Below are 16,768 nucleotides of genomic sequence, written 5' to 3' on the forward strand. Positions count from 1 at the left end.
AGATTCGTCTGCTATTGATCCTCATTCATAAAAAGGAGTTAACTCGCTTTGCGATTAAACACGCGATCTTTTTAGCCTTAGACACTATCTATCTATCTATACTCTATCGGACACTCTCAACAACGTAACATTGCGAAAAGTATAACGGCAAAGGATATACTCTGCTAAGGTACTCTTTTAGTAAGTATATCATTAGCGGCCCAACGGTCCGACCTGGACTCTGGGTGTTCCGTGTTCATTCAGTTCTGTGGTAAGCGACTCAAGTCCATGTACTCATCGTAGCCTGTTTGTAGAAAGGTGGCTATCGGGCCATTTTCAAATTTCAAGGTGCGAGAGTCAATATTTATATTCATTTTTGTGGCTGGACCTACCATGATAGGTGCTTTTCAGGGCAAAAGTCGACGGAGTCACGACATGCATAGTTTTCTGCTCTTCGGACTCGTTCACATTTTCATTTTCCAGGGGCATACTTGACGGGTGCATCGACTTGCTTTAGAGGATTTCCGCTTTGTTTCCAAATACGGTGCAGTACAAATGTGATCTGCGCCATGATTTCCCTATCCAGCGGTGTACTGTTCATACGTTTTCTAGATCGTTCGGTTGACCGGTGTGCAACGATTTCTGTGCTGGTTCAGTCTGAGGCCCTGTCTTATCACTTGTTCGGCATGCCACATGTAACACTCTGTTGCGGTTACAACAGCTTAGACCGAAATCATGTGGTCTTTCATCATGTTGCGCACATACAAGATATGATTTTTTTAATGTGGGCCTCTGATATAGGAGATTCTTGTGCCCCGTTCGAAGCTTAGAGTCACTGCTATCTCGTTGATCCCAGCTGTTCCGGTAGTCGTGCTTTTTGTGTTTAATTTCGAAGATCGTGTTGCTTACCGCTCTCACGATTACAAAAAGAAGTCTGAAACGGTTTCCGAGCTATCCTTTGGCTTAATCGTTGGAAATAGGGACTTACAGACAGAAGTTCAAAGAGAGCGTTTATAAGTCCACCGCCAACTCTAGTGGCATTTTTTACGATACGCACTGTTCAGAGGCTTACACTAGGAGACAGAAGCATTGAGCTGCGATACGCCGATCTATTACAAGATGCCCTCAATTCTATACGTAAAACTGCAGGAATCACGAAATAAGTACGGGGCTGTCTTCCGCGCATTCGTTCCGTTCGAATCTTCGAATTGCCCTAAACAGCCAAAAATTTCAAAAGATGCAAGAAACCGCAAACTTCCTCAAAAGGATTAACCATTATAGCTTATCTGGACGACCCAATTGACAACAACGGCCGTTTATTTCTGTATCAAAAATCTAGGTTTCGAGCCATTTTAACTTGTTCAGCAGACCTATTAAATCTAAATCCTATTGAGAATGTTCGAGTTTGTATCATTAAAGTCTTCCTCGGATTTTTTTAAAAGCCGCATGGAAACTGGCTCTAATGCAGGTCGTCGATTTTGAACTAAAAATTAAATTTTGAGTTTAGTTCTAGTGGGAATTTGTGCAGCGCGAAAAAATAGAAAATAATATGTGATTTTTATTACTTTTATAGCAAATTTCGAGATTAAGGACTAAACATAAAAGTGAAAAACGTAGACGTTCACGTTCTTGTCCAGCTACGACGTAAGCAGACGGAAGGAGACAAGAGAGAAAAAAAAAAAAGGACGAATAGTTACTGCAGTTTTGTGGTTTTAATTGCCGAGGACATCTTTTTATGGCGATGTCTGATGTACGATATTGGTGTCCTGAGGGTCCAACAACGCAGTCGATTTTACGCGATCTTACCTTAGCTTTTGCCCCCACAGCACACACGCATAGGCTCATATTATTACTTTTTTTGTCGTTTTAGTTTACTAGTTATTTTCGTTACTGTATTTGCTATTATCCTGGTTGACCTTCCCTGTAAAATTCGATTTAACTAGTATCGTTGATTTTAAATCAACGGGAGGTAATATATGCGTGAGAATTACATTTTTATTGAATGTATGTTCTACCTTAATGATACGAGTTTTCTAAAAATGACAGACTATGGGAAATTCTAATGGATTTTTAAAGGCTGCTATTCAGATACCGTTCTCTGGCTTAAAATTCGGAAAGGAACAGTGCTATAGAGAATTTAGTTTTATTGTTTCATGCTAGGTGTCGCTATGCTGGGAAGGCATCATAACTGAGTAAACGAAGATGAATTCAATTAAGCAGATAGACGATATCATGCTGACAGGTCGCATAAGAGACTACATTGCGAGAAGCTATACAGGTCCGCGACCTGTGACTGGATTCTATGTCCATTAGGGCAGTGCCAGAAAACGTTTGCAAATCATGTTTGTCTATCTAATCACCTAATAAAATTACTTTACCAAAAATAACAAATATAACTATACTAGATTTAGGTAGATATCGAAGGCAGAGTTCTGTAAACCTGGATGTTTACTTTGACATATGGAGTTTAGAATACATAATAAAATTCAGTACGATTTCTCTTATACTATCTGCCAAACTGTTGCACTGAATCATCGAGCGTTCAAAACCTTTATTTAAATAGTTCGTAGCAAAAAGAAAATGAATCTATGCGCTTCTATCTTCTTGCTCTTACGCTCAACGTATCCCTTGGTATTTTGTACTTACCTAATCAGCAAAAGGGAAAAAGCAGCCAAACAGTGATGTAGGTAGCAGCGGGGGGCGAAAGGAACAGCTCCCATACATTTTTCTGCTCAACTAGAATAAGAAACCAGACGGTGCCGCCGCTGTTGCCGCTGCCGCCACCGCCACCGACGAACCGATGAAAATACCAAAATGGAAATAAATTTAATTAGAAGCATCGTCACCTCCGTTTCTCTTTCGGATACTTTACCATCCATAATGTAGTGCGTAATGTCCATGGCCGTGCGAGCCTAAGTTAGCTTTCGTCTGTCGCTTTTGGCGGGAAATAGGGAAACAGGACTGCGAAAGGGAGAGCAACAGCATAAAAGCCCTACGCGACATCAGTTTGATGTTCCACTGCTCCTTTCTCTTCTGCCGACAGCTCTAAAAGCACTGCTGCCTAATTTCTGTCACTGATATTTTTCGCTCCTGGATAACTATTGGTATGACTAGGCTGCTACCGCACCGTCAGCCACTGTCTGCATCTACTATTTGAATTCGATGTAATAGTAGTCCTCTTTTCTCTCTCAGGTTGTTTTTTTTCTCGCGTCACCAGTTCCTTTCCGTTTTCCCTTAGCGCCTGCCTATTCCCTGTCTTCCATCCTCGGTACGGCCGTTATTTCCGTCGCGTAATAAGGGTCCAAGGGTCCTTTTTCTTCTTTGCAGCAACGATATTACAGGAGCAGAGGTAGCTAAGAGAAACAGCGGATTCCCGTTCGGGAAGGCCTCTCGTGAGAGTTTCAGCCTCACTCAACAGCGGTACAAAAACGCTACAAACGCTGCCCACATCGGCAGCGAGATCGATTTTATGTAAAATGAATAACTATTTCGTTGGTAGCTTTGCGTATGCGCCAATGAGACCCACTCACACTGCAATAAAAAAAGAAAACGGAAACTTAATACAAATGTAATACGGCAGCGGCTGAAGGATAGTTCGCTTTATGTATAATAAGCTTGTTAATGAACTGTCGCCGCTATCGTAGGACAAGGCCAGTCCCCGGTGAGTTTGTGCTCCTGATTGGTAGTAGACTGGAAGCCAGCTGGCTGTCCTTTTGGGCAAAATAAGAAGAACGGAGATTTATCTACCACTAACAAAAAAAAAGGGGCTAAAAGGAGTAGGGGAAGAAAGGCTACCGAAGTGCCCGCTAATCCTTAGACAATAAACAGACTGTCTAATGGTCAGGCCCCTAGTAAAAGGTGGCCGTTTGATGTATAGTAATATTGATATTTTTATTATTAGTTTTGACAATTTTTTCGTGGTTATTTTTTGTGCGCTATTGATCTAGGTCACGTAATGGGCTGCAGGTTTATTTGCAGCACGTATTAATCTAATATCTCGAACACTTATTATTGGCGCTAGGCTCGATTCGGACCCCTTTTTTATTCATACCCTTAAAACCAAATTCGTGACTCTGGACCGCCGTTTTATTATAATTTACTATATCTGCCTCGCTTGACGGTGTTAAGAATCGTTAATATGACAACTCCAGCTTAAAACCACACCCTCTTTCTAGCTTACACAAAATTTTCATCGAGGTTGGGTAACTAGTTATCCAAGTGGAAAACTCCAATTTCCAGTAGCCTAGCAAAGAAAAGAATAGCAACCATAAATTTGCTTTGGTATATACAACTCTGTCGAACCTGTCGTGTGTATCTGTGAGTTTACTGTACATTAAGGACACCCCAAGTTATGTCACGGGCGGAGTTTCTATATGCCTGAGGGACTGAGCTCTAACGAAACGACCTGTGTTTGGAGTGAATCTGGCTTAGTGGAAATACAAAAAAATTATTATGACACCTTAGAAGACAACCTTGGTCTTTATTATTAGTATTAAATTATTAGGTGAAGCTGCTGCGACCCGTGCGCCGCCGCTCAAACGATAGCTAAGTAAAATAAGATTATTTTTTAATGGACCTTCAGTTCTCAATAATTTCCAATAATCCTTAAATGATTCTCAAAAATTTCATGATCTACAACGTAAGATATGTTGCATAGCTGAATGCTTTTTTAGTTATCAATTTTGCTCCAGAAAAAGTTGACGAGTAATAACTTAGGGGATCAAGACATTCTACGCTTGTGACTTATAAGATTTCATAATAATTTGCTTAAGTCAGCCGAACAACTTACGTACGGAGCCTTTTAAGCGAATTAAGTTACTCAAATATTCTCGATTAACTGACTGATATATATATATATATATATATTATTAGAAAGAGGTGTGCGGACACACGTCGTAAAGGAAAAAGGTTAGTATAAACCCTTAACTCCTTCTTGAATTATACGTCACGCCAAATAATCAGGGAGAGCCTTTACAAACAAATCGCCAAAAAAATATTGTGTCATGCCTTTCAACCCAACGGAACCTGTTAGGCTTACCTAATGAGTAATGAGTATACTTCTCTATTTGAGTGTTTACGTTAGAAAAACGACTATTTGTTAAAAACAGCTGCTTTTTTGTTCTAAATACTAAGAGGGTCTTTAAATATTAGTTAGAGATAAAGCAAATCTCTAAAAGCAATTTAATCCGATGTAAAAGTGAATCGAAGTTAATTTTTAAGAAAGCTATATATAACTTTCTTAAAAGTTAACTATATATATATATATTATCTGCAACCTGCGTTGAAGTGAACTCGAATACAGAGTCGTCACGCCCTCAGTCATTACATTTTCGCGATGCCTACTAATTATCTTACACACTTATCTACTACGTTTTGGAACGTAAAGCTTCAGGCTCAAAGACATCTTAACGAGTATATTTGTCAAATGAAAAACAAAAGTTCTTAAAGATTACACTGGACAACCTTTAATGTGCAGTAGCTAGAAGGAATGGTAGCTCACTATTACCATATACATGTCGCACTGTCTTAATGAGCCATCCCTCAGGAATCCTTGAAATCAGACGAAGCCAATATTCTATCAGTAAGTGAACTTCGGAGTTTTTCAAGTCCGGCGTTTTCGGTTGGCGCAGTATTGTTGAAAGGAAATGATCATCGTAACAGCATAAATACAAGCTGCAACCCAACAATTACGCGTGGCCGCTTCGTATCTGTGTTGGATTGAATTTAACGCTTCTTGTTTAGAGCTCGCTTTGTCTTCTCCGTCTTGAGAATCCTCGAGAAACGCTGCTGACTGTATGTAGAAAAGCACAGCCATTAATCCCAGCATTATGACGCCCCAGGCACTTAATATGGTGCAAAGAATGGCACTTTTTTTACCACACAGGGGCATTATCGATAATCTAAGTCAACTCAACGAAACGCAAGAACGTTAGAAGTAAGCTGCTAAATCAAATTGGAACGCCTCTCTGTGATGGAAGCCAATACATATTCGAATACGAACGCCTATAGATGCATTGTTGTCAGGCTGCTGCAGACGAAAACACTTTATCGATATACAAACAATAATCTAACCTTGTTGACAGATCCTGTACTGTCTAATTATTATGCAATGAATGTGCTAAGTTCAAGTTTAATCTATTTTTAATCATCGATACTTGCTAAACTGCATGCGTGCTATTTATTAATTACCGAAATTAATTAATAACCGAAAAAAACAAGAATAAAAAGTGGAGGGGGAGAATTATGAAAACAAGGAGAGGGAAGATCCCAGAAGGTGTTAGCTTGTATGCGGTTTCCGAAGCCATTGAAACTTGAACTTAAACGACAACTGGTATGGGCTGCGCAATACATTTATGTAACTTCAAGTCTAAGTAGGTCAAGAGAACTTGATTACAGTATAAGTAAAGGTGAGTTATTTCACCTCACAAGAAAGCGCGTGGCTGTTACCTAACCTGTTAATGGCAGTGGCATAGTCAAATAAAAGTATTGACATTAGTCCCACAAATGTCGTGCGTTGCATGCAAAAATTGATAACTGCTTTTCTAAAAGCTTACGAAATCTTAATGCGAGCTTTGTCTAGTGTTTGGCTTATGTGTCATACCACATTCTAGGTGATACGGGTCCGTGCCCTTTTAGAAATAGCTACCTTAGTCGTAACACATTTAGTTGTGGGTAATTTTGATCCCCCCTGTTCGTACGTTTGACGGACGTAGCCGCTGGCCGTATTTGCATGGCGCATGCGTCGCATAAACATAGTTTTTGTAAATCATCTGCGATGCCTCAGATAAATGACCTAACAGACAGGCAGACAATGAAAACAATATTGAGAGCGCCAATAGGCATGTTCACCTAGCCGTTGAAATACTCTTGTAAGCACTCGAATTCTGTCCCATGCGCATTTCTGGTGACAAAAATGAGTGTGCTATGTTAGAACAGAGAAGATGAGCAATCGATACGTCGCTCCCTTGAGTCTTTGCTTGGTGCGCCTCTTCAACTTTATTATTACGGCTATCCACGTATCGAACGTCGAGTTCTTCGTGGCGCTTGTGTGCGATTTTTCCCAGAGCAGAGTAAACATATGAATAGAAAAAGGCTAGGATAGGTAGACTTTAATCTACAGTTCTGCTATCCACTAGCGCCACCAATTTTATTCGACAAGTATAAAGCAGTTATCGACACATCTGCAGTCATTTTTATTATTACTTTCTACACAGATGCTGTTTCTGCGGATAATGCAAAATTTTTCAACATTAACACTTCCGCAAGGCAAAGCGATGGTGACCGTTTTAAACATAAATAATATAAACATGCATTTCTATCGGAGATCGCACGCGGAACCCCCTGTCTTTAAATCGAGAGATCGGTCACATTTGAATAACATTAGTTCTACTATCTACGTAGGTTGGTAAACATTTTCACTATGTATTTGCTAATTGACTGTCATGAGATAATAATCAGCTTAAGGGCAAAGTTATAACTTAACGCTAAAAGTAAGTTTTGCCTTTCCGCAAACAAGAATTGCCGTCTAACTGCTGTAAGTTTTGCGCCCGGTAGTCGTCTTGCATCCCATTAGATGGCTGACTCAAAGTACGAAACATTATTAATAAGTGAATAAGCCTACGTTCCAAGTGAGACCACCACGCGTCCCTTAAGCTTAGTAGGCACAGACGCTACCCCCTACGCCATTATAAAAATGATTGCCTCATAGTTCTTGCCAGTACTAAAACACCAAACATTTGTAGTTCCTAATACACGCCATGCGAACAGTTTGGAATAAGTTCAGCACCAGAAATGCAAAATTAATCACAATTTCATTACAAATCAGCCAAGTGTCGCATTAAAGATTACCGAGAACGCATTGTCACACTTCGAAAAACCTGGACGTTGCAGATGCTCTATTGTGGCTGACTTATGTAGGAAGCGAGATAACGCGTAAACTCTAAACCCAGCCTGGGATAGGTGCCTCAATTAAAAGGGTAGAACGTAATTCAAGTGTTTTTTATTGTATTTTTCTTTAAGATTAACTTGCTCAAAATCCATTTCTATTGCCTTAAGTCTTCAAGAAGTTTGACCTTTTAGATAATGTTCTTTCCTTTATATTTTTTTACTAAAAAAATGTGAGAATATAGTGCTTGTGGGCAATTACAAGCTTCAGCTAGAACATATATCTAATTGTTTTTACTGGTAGCAAAGTAAGGGGCCAGGATTGGCAACCTTAGCAGTAATAGAATCTAACTGGATATCCTTTATTTGAGAATTGGCCATTTTAGGAAGTTACAAGTGTTTTTTCGGTGATGCCTTCACGTAAGGATGCTTTAAAAAAAAACATGCTTACAAAAAGATCCTTTTTTAGGACACCGATAAAAAATACGGGTTTTAATGGGACAATAAGCGACCACTACACTCGATCTGGGGCCGACGTTACGTATAGATAAATATTACTCAGGCCATGATTGCCTCAGACTAACCTCCTGTCAATATACGCATATAGAGCCCGTCAAGCCCCTTGACACCTTATCATTTGTTGACATAATTCAGATAGAGGCCAGCTATCTAAATCATTGATTTTCATTTGAATTTTTACTAGCAAAACACACGCGGTTTTACATGTCCAGTTGTGTGCCATTATCGGGAGCACACTCGTTCCCAATTTGTAGCTACTCTAAAACCTTACTATGATTACGTAAAACCTAAGTAAATATAGATCATAAGGATATGCTAATTTGATTGTTGAGTTGGTGCTTTAATGTTGCTACAGGGTAGCGGGAAAGGCGACCATCAAGACCGAAGCGTTTAGCATAACCGGGTATGTATATTTAGCGAGCCCATTTTCAGTTAACCCGATTGCAACCTGCTTAGTTTGTTCTCTCACAATGGCATTTATTTACGACTAATTAATTATATGGTATTTACAACTAAAAAAGCGTGGTAAATAGGAGAATTTAGTGTAAATTGTTCTAATGACAATAGAAATTGTTGCAGCCTTATTACACTACACGTGGCCAGTGAAAAGAATGAGAAAAGCTTTATCGGCTTTTACTAACGAAAAAAATTGCAAATCAATGGAAAAAAAGAAAAAACGAAATACCCAGTGGTCACTCGGCGAATTTTTCGAACAGGATTTCACAGTTAATCAGCCTGGCCGGCCGACAACGCACATATAACCCTTCTGTTAAAGTTCAAGAAACAAGATTATCCTTTGATTGTGTTCGGCGTGAACTTAATTTAGCGTTAACTTGTACTTCACACTAAGCCTTTATTGACAGCTAATTAATATTCGTTTTATTTAGCTGCAGCCGTTTGTAGCCTAGCGAAACATTTTAAATAAAGTTGACCATGTGTGTTTGTGATGTACGTCTACCATCGTATTATCACAATATATCGAACTACCTACTATTTTACCATAATGTTGGCACTACGTAAGACAAAGCAACGTTATACCGAAAGGGTACTATAAATATGTACTTGATGAATTTCAGTTGTTAAGATGTTTGTAAAAAGGTTGCCGTGTTTATTATAAACTGAGCTAGAAACATTACAGACTTTCTTAGAGTTCGTATATCCTTTTAATATCCATACATATTTTTGAGAAATATCCTAGTAGCCGAGAACTAATTAAGACAGCATCGAGCAGAAGGATGAGTGAAGAACGCACTTGAACGAAAGGCTTTGTGCAGGAGAAGTTCAGGTTAACGATCCGATCGAAACAGACACCGTCGAATAATAGAGGGATTTTCGGTTTCTTATTTTGTCAGCAAAGGGTTATTTACTTAGCTCCGTCCAAAAATTAGAAACTTAGTTTTTATGCTAAACGAAGTTTAATTAGCTTCACAAAAAGAGGGAACTAGGGCAAAAGGTAACCTATTCTATGACCTTTTTTTTCGACAGTGTACCGGCTCAAATTCAGAGAATTGATTTGAAAGGCGCAAGCGACATGGCTGATAAACGAGCGAAATAGCCATAGCCATGCGTACCTCATCCTTATTACATTCTAATTGTATGAGCACCACCTATACTCTAGTTCTTACAACCGTTAATCATAACTCGAAACTATACTGGACGGAGCTATCTGCAGGCCCTCCCTCATGGGAATGTACGCAGCGCTTAAGATTCATTGCATACAGAGAGAATAACCAACAACAGACATATATAAAGGTCGTTTGTATAACGTGTCGTGATGCGCTCTTAGGAAACGTTTGGCACACTTACGAGCCAGCTTTTATCGTTGGGCCGCCTCTAGCAGTATACAGCGCGCTTCAAAACTTGACGTCAGCCCAACTTGAAAGGATGAGAAAATCAGTACGCGACGCACCCTGCATCGCTACTCCTCGCTTTACCGCTAGGCGTTGACTTCACTTCGTGAAATGTACGGTTGCACGAAACGTGTGCAATATTCTATGTGAAACTGTGCGTCAAAATGAATATGATCAATAACCTGGTAGTTTTATTACATTGTCAAGCATATCTTTTCGGAACTGGTGACGTGGTCAGCTCGAAGCTCGAAAAATACCCAGAAGTAGTTACTTTTACTAACAACTTAAGCCGGATACCGACGAAAGACATTGTTGTAAGTTGCTCTTCAAACTGAAAAATTAAAGTTAGTAAGTTGTTTGATGTAGCTTTGTTTGCTTCTTTTTAACTAACAACCGAAATAAATATTGAACAAAACAATATTTCTCCTCTGTATATAGCGGCCTTCGCTTCCTGAATGATGTTTCGCGCAATTACATATTTCCTGAAGTAATATCAAGCAAAAGCAAGTCACTTTCTTCAAGGTTTTCATTTTTAGAATCGAGATCGGCAGCTCACGAGAAATTGCTTTGCCTACTGAGCTCTATCATGCATTCATGAATCGACCTCAAGCACCTCGTATATCGATGCGTATGATTAATTATTTATGTGCATGATCTACTGAATCGGACATTTCTAGCTGATGCTTAAAGACTGCCTTCATGGAGAGGAAGTGATCATTTTTCACTAGCAGCAATTGGGCCATGCTGGTCTATTTCATAGCAAAACATAATACATATTCATATATATATCAACTTTTTAGACTGTGTGACGACAAGAATCAAGCAACACCTTCCTCCTCTAGGGCTAATTGAACAATTTCCAACCTTCATGCTCAGGTAGACGCGCACAATAGCACCGAATCGTCGGTTTGATAACGTCAACCCTGTTAGATAGGCCTGATTACGAGACAAGTCAATGAAACGGTAAATTTAAGAAAAGATGTTGTGATATAGGCCGATAAATCTGCTAGTCTTCAATACCTGTGAGCGAACTCGGTTCGATGTTAGCCATAACTTAAGTTTGAACCCCTTTTTATGGTAGTGAAGGACAGCGTCTTACCTACTATTACAAGAGTAGCCGCCATAATGAAGCTGTTTCTAGTTTTTTTTTTTTGTCAAAACTGGAAAGTTGAGCGTAATAGATAGAAAATTACGTGTTCTTCCTCTAGATATATCTATGCTCGCTTTCTCAGTCAAGGCTTTATTTCTCGCAAGTGATATTTGTCATGTGGTTTTTTCGTATGTTACAACTTTAGAGGTAGGAATATAACTATGCGGTATATATTATGGAGGTTGAAATGTACCCACTGCGGTAGAAAGAAGGATGACAGCCGTTATAGTACAATGAGATCCAGTCGCTTTATTACAACCGGTTGTGCGAAGATTCTTTTATCTATAGACCTTAGAAATGCATTTTCGTACAATTGCTTATTGATTACTTGTTATACTTGTGTTTGTCAGAGATGACCGGTCTTCATATATAGCCACCATGTAAGCTGCCCTATTTTTTAAAGGGTGTTGTTAAAAATGTTGCCTTTTAATCATGGTAATGATCACAAGACTAAATAAAAGAGGCATAAAAAACGTTTGGGCAATTGAAGCTAGTCAGAAGGAAAGCTGAAAATGATTTCAATAATATCATTAGTTTCTCGCATTAGCTTTAACTATAATATTCGAAAAAACAGTTAATGCTCCAATATAACGTGTTATGGGAAACTTCAAGTTATGTCAACATCGTTAGGAGCTTTTGTCGTGAATATCGTTAGTAGAATGTTAATTTTTACTTTTTTTTTTTTCTATTTACTAGCTAACATGTGATAAACTCACATTTGAACTAGCTACTTAATGGAGCTAGGGGTCTAAACTAGAATGAAATGGCTATTTTAAAACCCAAAACGACTCTTGTCTATGATGCCACTTCGGTGCCCCCTTTTTTCCACTTTTCAACCTACATGACAGTAGTTATTTGTTATGATCTATGTTAAAATAGACTATCTATATTATGAACGATTCTCTACTCGTAATCTACTTTTACCAAAGGGAATAATACAAATTTCCTATATTTTGAGATTTCTTATATTTAGTCCCGATTCATGTATACGGTCTTACTTTCAACAATTGAAGTATTATTCATGAGGAGGTTACGCGATTTCTGCAACAGCGAACAAATCTACGGCTTTCAATTTAGGTAGACATCTATAAACTGTAATAGAAAACGATAACTTTGCTTATATATCGTTACACCGTATTTTTACTTGAATGTGGTGAACTTTTTTGCACCGTAACATCCGGGATGAAGAGAGTTTGTCTCAGTCTAAGAAAAGGTACTCCTTAATTAACCCTTCAATAAATGTAAGAAGAGCCAACTGACAGAATCCAATTCATTAACGCTGAACCATATTACTTAAAGGTACTACGGCTCAGCCTGAGGCTCCCGCCTTAGGCTTGGTAAGGATCAACGTGTTGATGAAATCGTCAACAATTTGCTGGCTGGCTGGCTACCAGTGGTACTCAACGGAGCTGAAGGTGTTGTGCGTAACAACTATAGAAGTCCACTCCAAATTGTCTGTTGTTGCGTCGCAAATTCAACTTCTGTAGCTTTTGGAAATTTAGCTCTTCATTGCATTGTGGTTTGGTTACCATTAAAAAGGCTTCAGATTGGGCGACTTTGTATGTTATTAAGTTTAGCCTGGTAGAGCTTGGTCGGAAAGGTCGGCTCACACCTCGTACGTGCGCAATGTAACAGCATAATGGTTGCAATGCAGTTAATTGGGTTGGACGGGTTTATTAGTAAACGAATAACTTAGTCCAACTTGTTTATACTCATTTATATATAATTTTATATACCACTTTTGGCAGTTTTCAGTAACCTATTAAAAGCAGTTTCGAACACCATGACGAAGTTGATGGCGATGAGGCAAGCTTCGGCCAGAGCGTCGGAAGATGGTTTGCTCTATTTAGTTGTAACGTAATTTGAACGTATTTTTATTCAGGTATAGGACTTAACGTTTTAATTAAAAAAGATGCTGTCGCAGTGTTCGTATAGCACCAAAAGTATCGATTTGAATCTGAGCGTAGACGCACTTATATGCTCCAGTAGAAATCCAAAGGGCAAAATAAAAAGCAATTATTATGTATCTTAATTCCTCCTCTTGGTCGGGTCAGCCAGGTTTGCGTCAAGCTTCGTATCCCTGTAAATCCGTTGGCCAATATTAAACCAACTGGAGTAAGGCTTGTCGTAGAAGGAACAGCTATGAAAAGTTTTTAAACGGCAAAATTCGTATCACGAAGCATCCCTGTATTTGGAAGGTGCTATGTTCTGCAGATTAGCAGCATTATGTAACCGAGAGTGGTACTATAAACCTTATGGTCTTTATCGATTATAATCTAGTGTTATCCTGAGAATAACTTGTGAATTTTCAAATAGTTTTAGAAAAGGTGAGCTTACAATTCGGAAAAAAGCAGGGAAAAAGGGTAGGCGAATAAATCGACCCAGGACTTATATACAAACATATACACGCATAGAAATTATTGGAATTTGTTTACTATTTTACAATTATAACGCGGCAGACCGGTTCCTTAACATTGTCTCACGTATTATAGGTCCTACTGAGTTTTATGGTATTACTGGATAGTCGTAAATGAACACCACGTGGTCGGATTCAGACAAAGAACGAACATTATCTTAGCTTTACGTGCCCATAATCATTACGTGGGCTGAAGTGAAAGAGTAAACATTGCGTTCGTAAGCACCTGTCATTCTAACTTGATACAGATGTCCTAGTTTCTTATCAATGAAATATCGCGCCTTCTCGTTTCTCAAGTTTGAAGAGAATGGTTTCATTTTAACATATACAAATATATGCGATTTTGAGCAATCAGTGCCTTTTCCTTATTGCGATACGCGTTCTAATACCCATTATAGGCATGTACTTCTGCATGTAAATAAATAGTCGTGCTTTAACTGTATGCCAGCAATCCGTATTTCTGTACATGTATATAGAGACGGAACTGTCGAAACGTTACGATGACTGTAATATGCTTGCCGCACAGGCCTTGACTGTGCCTACTTTGTTTTCGTTATCTTCAGGTGTTTAGGCTTCCTAATATTCAATTTTAGTTGCGCCTAGTCGAGTTCAGTTACTGTTATAAAAGAAATAGATTTTCTATATAGCTTTATTTGTCCAAGTCGCTTAACCATAATAGCAGGGAAGGGACCTTGAAAACTCATTTGAAAGAAAATTTACTAATCTACTAATCTAACCATTGCATACTTGGTAAATATCATATTTATGATGTTTATGTGCTACGGAAAGTCCTATCATGTGCTCGTGATACCCCTAATGCTCTACTAAACAGGTGGAATAAGGGCTTTTAACATAAAATATCCAAACATTACAGCAGAGTGTACGATTTTCACTTTGCCCAGAAGTTGAACGAAGTTCGTTCGTATATGTTGAATCATATCACTTGTGAATGAAAGGGAGTAACGCTACGTGGTGAAAATTTAAACACTGACCTAATCGCTTGCCATCGAGCCCAGAAAGAATCAGGCAAAAAGTTTTCTAGGCTGATTGATGGTCAAAAGTACGACATGATTTACTAGTCGCGCATCGAGACTAAAATCCAATGCGTATTTAGTAGCGCTTATATATGCCCTTCATAATAGAGATTTTTCGTCGTAGCTCAAACCCGCATTATTTCTATTAGGTTCTAAGGGATTTTTCGTTATATTGGCCTTTAAACTATGTAACACAATGCGCAGCGTCTACTAATGCGATAACGATATAGAAATGACTATATTGAAACCAAATTCTAGGGAGAAGTGTAAGCTTCATAACGAGTTATTATCAAATACAATTAAAAAACAGTGTAAACTTTTTACTTGGCACAGATTTCGCGTTAATATATATGAGTCGAATTCTAAAAAGGCCTGTAACGTTCTCGAAATGAATTACGATATAATAGAGGCTATCCAAATATTCAATTTGAAGCTGGCCGTATTAAAGTAAATGCTCATGCTTATTCATTTAGCCATATGAACATAATAGAAATCTTAAGTTTGACAAACTTACCCATTTTCTTAAAAAATATCTTCAGAAAAGAAATCCAATTTTGTGATACAACTTAGATTGATGACCTGTGATGCGATTCTTCCTCTGACAAACCTCCTAACCACCCAAAAAGAGTTTGCTATCAATTTCGAAGGCCCTGCGTACTTCATTAGATGTCTGTTTTGCTCGTGTACCATTAGTCGTATTATTATAACCTTCACTATAAACAGACGTCCGTACCAGGTCGTATGAGTTGTCGCACTAACAGCGTCCGGAACCACAATCGACACTTCGACCCAGACTACTTTACAAACACCATCGAAAACGCGCATAGTAAACGTGAAGTACACCACATCGTTGTTGTATTTACGTGCGTCTCAGAGCCGAGTTATTCTGCATTTACCTATAAACGGTACTCAGAACTCTCTGTCGGCACTTCTGCTGGGTGTGAGCATTTTAAAACGAAGAAAAAACGTTGTGTTGTTGCGAAGTATATGGGTCGGCTTAACCTGGACTACTTCGTTTCGATTGGTTTGTCGTAGGCCAATGGTTATGGGATGCATTAAAAGCTTTGGATATACCTGAAAACAGGTTCAGATGAACAGTGTCAATATACTGTGACGATACTTCAAAGCCAAGCCTCATTTTAGAGGCTGCTGCAACTCCAGCATCATGGAGACTTTCCGTCTAAACAAAACCAGCTAAATGCCTGTAATTTTAGTGACTGTCAGCTGTAACAGCAGAACTGACTTCAAATGTGGGAACGCGTTAGGCAGTGTTATTCAAAAAATACACAGAAAAATAGGCTGACGGTAAAGGTACAGCTGTAAAATTATATAAACAAGCGAATATATAGTGGATACCAATTTACTAGTACTAGGTCGGCAAGCCGTAACGGCGCAGTGGCAACGGGTCTTGCTACAATGCCTAGGTGCACGTCAAGTGACCGAGGCTCAAAATTAAGTGTGAGTAAGGTTAATTTCGTGCTAGAAACCAGCCGCCTGAGCTAATTATCTACGGCGCTACTGTACTTGGAGGTAAACATTTTTTTCAAACTAGCCTAAAAGAAACGCCCTTATATTGCGCTAAATCGGCTTCCACGAATCAAAATATCAATTTCGGCAACAAATCGGTCCGCGCATTTCGTGGCTTCGACCAACCAAAACATGCGGTTATTTTCCTCTTATTTTTCTTCTTTAGTGCAATTATATATGGTCTTAGCAGAGAAAGCAAAGCTAACAGCCTTTAAAAACATTATTTAGACTGTAGAGTACATTCGCTGCGTCGCCATAAAATAAAGTAGTCATGCCTATGGTTCCTGAATTATGACTGACCTGAGATCTCGAGCTAATATTGGAAGCTACTTGCGGTGACAGATTTTTATCGACACAATATCAGCTTAACTCATAGGAATACTGAATATCTATGCATTCAATCTTTGGA

At 38.8% G+C, this 16,768-nt stretch overlaps 1 long non-coding RNA gene across 1 annotated transcript; it reads left to right on the forward strand.

Moving 5' to 3' along the window:
• Window positions 1-6,070: 6,070 nt before the first annotated feature.
• On the forward strand, window positions 6,071-14,221 carry LOC147757014 (uncharacterized). Its single transcript, XR_015324689.1, has 4 exons — window positions 6,071-6,386; window positions 8,738-8,785; window positions 10,169-10,546; window positions 12,682-14,221. It is a non-coding gene; the product is annotated as an uncharacterized LOC147757014 (long non-coding RNA).
• Window positions 14,222-16,768: the final 2,547 nt, after the last annotated feature.

This window comes from Varroa destructor, unplaced genomic scaffold (assembly GCF_002443255.2).
Source record: "Varroa destructor unplaced genomic scaffold, Vdes_3.0 BEIS01000003.1, whole genome shotgun sequence".
Lineage (NCBI taxonomy): Eukaryota > Metazoa > Arthropoda > Arachnida > Mesostigmata > Varroidae > Varroa > Varroa destructor.